Source organism: Pieris napi, chromosome 18, assembly GCF_905475465.1.
Source record: "Pieris napi chromosome 18, ilPieNapi1.2, whole genome shotgun sequence".
Taxonomy (NCBI): Eukaryota; Metazoa; Arthropoda; class Insecta; order Lepidoptera; family Pieridae; genus Pieris; species Pieris napi.
Window position 1 is genome coordinate 10236506 of NC_062251.1, and position 5716 is coordinate 10242221.

At 35.9% G+C, this 5716-nt stretch overlaps 1 long non-coding RNA gene across 1 annotated transcript; it reads left to right on the forward strand.

Moving 5' to 3' along the window:
• Nucleotides 1-990: 990 nt before the first annotated feature.
• LOC125058824 lies at nt 991-3436 on the forward strand. The gene is made up of 2 exons (XR_007118535.1): nt 991-1325; nt 2627-3436. It is a non-coding gene; the product is annotated as an uncharacterized LOC125058824 (long non-coding RNA).
• The last annotated feature ends 2280 nt before the right edge of the window (nt 3437-5716 follow it).

Sequence of the window (5716 nt, forward strand, 5' to 3'; positions counted from 1 at the left end):
CAATTTGCCACCACAATTACGGACATGGAAATAACCTTGCATTTCAATGCACCTGCATGGTCCTCTGCTGGCGGATTATAGGAAACAGCTGTAAAAAGTTTTAAGGCTCATACAAAGAAGGTAATCGGAGATCAAAAACTTACGTATGAAGAGCTCTCAACATTCTTATCGCAGTTAGAAGCCTGTCTAAATACTAGGCCTTTATGTCCAATTTCAGAAGACCCGGAGGACATAAACTTTTTAACACCCGCTCATTTCTTAACTGGAGGGCCGACACTTTCATTGTTGCCCACCGAGAATGACTTACGAACAAGATGGAATTTAGTGGAGAAAACTTTCCAAGATATATGGAAGAGGTGGCAGTCGGAATACTTGCCCACCTTGACATCCCGTAGTAAATGGCAGAAACCACGAGAAAACTTAAAATTACAAGATTTGGTTGCCATTTTTTTTTTTTTTTTTTTTAAATATAAATTTCTCACTATCCCCGACTCTTGTGGTGCGGGACCTTATTTTGTACATATATTTTGTAGAAACATATACATACACACATACACTAAGAGATTTCCTAATATACATATATATCCATACATAAAAATACACATATTTCTATTTTATATTCATGGGCCAGTGGGGGCCCGTCTCACCTCTGCTACGCTCTTGTTGCAGCGAGTGACACATCTCACTACCTTACTGCAGAAATCTTCCAGTTGCGATCTGAAGTTTTTTAATATATCCGGTAAATGCTCGGTTGTTACCTTTGTATTGATTTGTTGCTCGAGATCGCACCTGGAGGCTCCGAATACAGGACATTCTACAATGAGATGTATCACTGTCTGACTCGTTTGTGAGTCGCACGTACACGACGGATCTGACTTTAAGCCAAATCTGTGCAGGTATTCAGCAAACGCCCCATGTCCTGTTAAGATCTGCATCATTTGTGGGCTAGGTCTTTTTTGTCTAATAATTTTGTACCCGTCTATGGGTGCTTACATAAAGAAACAGGTTTCCGGTACAGACAAATCTGTACGGGTCGGTACCGATCAGCGCAGGTATAATATTTCAATATAATCCTATTCACTCACTTATAAAGAAACAGGTTGTAACTTGTCGGTGCCGACTACCTGGACCGTGCCATACGGGTTTAAGCATTTACTGGTGTAGGGTGTGTTTAATAATATTAAAAATGGATTTGGATAACGAAGTTTTGATAGCCTTAGTGTTTGATAAACAATGTTTATGGGACAAAACTCATAAGTTCCACAGCAACAGAAATGTTACAGATAAGTGTTGGAAAGAGATCAGTTTGGAAATGAAACAGGATGGTGAGTACTTTCAATGATCAGTTCGATTTATTTTAATTTTGTAGTTATAAAATATTAATAATAAAGTATTACCCAATTTAATTATATAATAAGTGATTATGTTTGAAATATTGCACAAAATTATTTCTGACGTTTGTAGCAACATTACTAGGCGGACTCAGTCTTTGATTGTGCCATCTTCGTCTAACAATATTTACCGAAGTCAAGTTTCGCTCAAAACCCTCTTTATCAATAATTATATTGTGCAACAAACACATAGTTTTTACGATCTTATCAGCTAGTTGAATATCCGTTTCGATGCTTTTAGATAACAAACGCCACTTTGAGTATAATCTACCAAATGCACATTCCACTGTTTTTCTCGCTCGGGACAAGCGACTATTAAAATTTTGTTGGTCCACTGTTAAATCACGTCCCCCAAAGGGTTTCATTAAATATGTTTTTAAAGGATACGCTTCATCAGCTAAAAATACGTAAGGAACAGAGACTTGGGTATTAGGCAAATAAGCGGGCGATGGAATATCTAATTCTCTTTCATTTAGAAACTGATACAAATCTGATGCTCTAAAGGTACCGCCATCACTCTGTTTACCATAGCCCCCGACTTCTACCATTACAAATTTATAATTGGCATCGCCTACTGCTTGCAGTACCACAGAAAAATATTTTTTATAGTTGTAAAACATAGATCCAGATTTTTTTGGGCACATTACGCGCACATGTTTACCGTCCTATGACGTGAGGGAAATTCCAAATATTATTGAAATCATTAGATATTGAATAAAATATATCTCTGGTGGGTGTAGGCATATGTATGGTATACAGTTCCTCCCATATTGCTAGAACCGTCTCTTCTATAATTTTTGTTAATGTTGTTACTCCTATACGAAATTTTTTTGAAAGCGATTTGAATGATTCTCCAGTTGCAAGATATCTGAAAATAAAAACACATTTAACTATTACACCCTGAATACAGGATGTAAAAAAAGCAAAAATTAACGCTAAATCGTGGGAGGGATGATTCTGCTCATTATTTTATGAGACAGTCAGAGGTCAAATATAATTTTGTTGTTGTAAACATCGGGTTAAATTAATTTAAAAATACTTATTTCTTGCCAGGGTTCTATATGTATAAGACCCAACCTGATAATTGGGATTTAAATAAATAATTATTTTTAAATTGATTGAACTGGAAAGAAATAAGTATTTTTAAATTTATTTACCTTGATATTTACAACAATAAAATTGTATTTGACCTCTGTAGGAAAAAGTTTTTACATATCAGTACTTTTTTGTTTCAGAAAGTAAAATAAGAAAAAGATGGAGATATCTAAGGGATCAATTTGCGGTAGAGTTAGGAAAAATTTCACCTTCTCGCTCTGGAGATGAGGCAACTACAGTATATCCCAAATGGCCATATTTTAAACCCTTACTTTTTCTCAAACCTATGGTGAAGGCGCGGCTAACCACTGGAAGTTTGACGCGACAAAGATCTCATTCAAATAGTGCTGTGAGCCTTGATAGTGAAACAGAATACACCCAAACTACAAATGACCATGATTGTTCTCTTTCACCTGGACCAAGCAACATGGAAGATAATGATGCGAGTGACCAACCAACAGTGTCTCCTGCGATGCCTGTTTCAAAAATCGCTTTGAAAAGGCCGAAGAGAACAATCAATGACAAATTATTGGACATTGAGCATCAAAAACTGAAATTTTTACAAGATAAGGAAAAATCCCGACAGAATAGAACAACAGATGCAGACAACGAACATATTTTATTTTTTAAAAGCCTCATACCACACATTGAAAAAATTCCACAGCACATGCTACTTTCTTTTAGAAACCGCATTCAAAGCGTCGTCGACGAGTTCGCGTACCAATCTTTGCAATATGGTAACCCTAGTTCGATGTCAAACTACTCTCATTTAAGTAATGTTTCCCGTAATAGTACTCCAGAGACCTGCAACGAAATAACTCTTCCACAAACTTCGAGTGACAATATTGCTGTTATAAGCAACCAATTAGCCACAGAAGAATATATTTTTCATTGTGATTAAAACTACTTACAAATAAAACATACTAGCCTACTGAATGAATAAAGGTCAAGGAATTTTTTTGAACATTGGCTGTGGACACCCCGATTATAAGCGGTATAGAAGACATTTCATTTTGAAATTATACCACCCAGTACCTATATTACGCATATTTTTATACTAATAAATATTATTCATTACTTACCTAATAGTGATAACGAGTCTTTCTTCAGGTGAAATTGGTTGAACATGCCAGTTACACCATTTCTTAATTAAGCGATGTTCGATTAAATTTAATATGTAGTAAAATGTTTCTTGAGTCATCCTTGTATAATCATAAAACTCCTTTTCATCGTCCTTTATATCTTTTAAGAATAAATGATAATATGTTCCATATTTAGTTCTTTTTCTGTTAATATCAGATACACTAACTGTTCTTCTCTTTCTATATTTGACGTAAGTACTTTCTAAAAGTAAAAAATCTTCGTCCGACGAACTGGAGGCCATGATTGTCACTAAGGACAGATTCACCTGTTTCTTTATGCGAGTCAACACTGTACCGATCGGTACCGACCCGTACAGATTTGTCTGTACCGGAAATCTGTTTCTTTATGTAAGCACCCTAAAACACTACTTATAAAGAATTTTATTGTTTTAGCGGTATGGGCATCTTTGTGCCATTCACGACGCTAATTAACCTCCCGGAAAGTGGGCTATGGGCAGAGTTGTAGATTTTACATCCGGGCACAGACAATATCGTAAGAGTAGTTTCGCTAAAGACAAAGAACGGAATAATCAAACGTCCTATTGTCAAATTAAGTCCCTTACCAGTGCAGGACAGTAGTAAAACAGCAGCCGAAAATAAGGAGCCACATATATCAGCAAAACCACGGCCCGTAGTACGAAAGGGTCTTGGTAACGTTTTAACGATAATGCTTTCATTCATATATTTTTTAACAAACGTATCAGCCACGCATCCGGCAAATTATAATCTAAGTACATTCAACAATAACAAGGGGTTATACTTAGACAAAATAAGCAATATGCAATTCGTTCAAGAAAAATGGAAAATTGTTGTTTACTATGACATGAACCCCTCCCTATTGGGAAGGAGAAAAGGCATTTGAACAATACTATAAAACTTTACAAGGCATGTGTTCTGCACTCAATGAAAAAAACACATTGCGAAATTACTATGAACCAATTACGTCATGGCTTCGAGGAACTCAAATACTACGATCAGGTGTTGCTTACACAGGAACCGGGCACGCGCTACGCACGGTGTCGGTTACGCAGCACACGCCCTATTCGGAGTATTGGATGAATTATTCGCTGAGCAATATCAAAAGGATATCACTTTAGTTAAAGAGAATGAGCAGAATTTAGCAAACCTGTGGAAAAATCAGACGTCTGTTCTGGAAGCGGAATACAATCTCATGAAGCGGTCACAGGAAGACAATTATAATTTACGAAAATTAATAAATCGACACGCAAACGAAGTGAAGAAGGCAATTAGTACTCAAGTTACTGAAATCAATAGTCTAGAGCGTATTACTCAGTTTCCACTTGACAGCATCTCAGCAACAAACGTACTTGCTAATTTAAAAAATATGCAGGAGTATCTGATTGACACCATCACAGATATTTACAATGGTCGATTAAATTTTAACCTTATTTCTTCGGAACAATTGCGCAAGCAGTTAAATATAATATCTAATCATATTTCAACAGATCTTTCTTTGCACATTACTAATGGTCAAACACAATTTGGTAACATATACATATAAATTTCAAAGGGTTAAGGCAAGGATGCTTCAGGAGCAGTTAATATTGGAAATCTCGGTTCCACTTGCCAGCCGAGATGGTTTTGAAATATTTAAGGTGATTTCTGTTCCTTATAAGAGTGACACACTGACGATGGTCAAAATTGTCCCTATGTCAGATCTCGTCGCAATAAACAAAGAAAAAAATTCATATATACAAATGTCAGAAAATCAATTACTATCAAGTTGTGATTATTATTCCGATATTTATTATTGTAACTTACCTAAGCTTTTTCATCATATGAAGGCAGAAGATAACTTATGTAAGACAGGAATAAAAAAAGCAATGTCAATTTGAGAAAATGCCATGCGATAACGAATGGATTGACCTGAATAGAAAGAATACATATTTATACTTTTGTTGTGACCGGTGTCCATTACATATTATGTGTGGCGATCAAATTTCTACAGAACAATTAAATACGACTGGACTAATAAGCATAGGACATGGTTGCATGTTACGAAACAAGAAAGGCGTCATTTATGCTCATAATGAATATCAGAATGTGCTCAAAACTGGGCCAATGGTG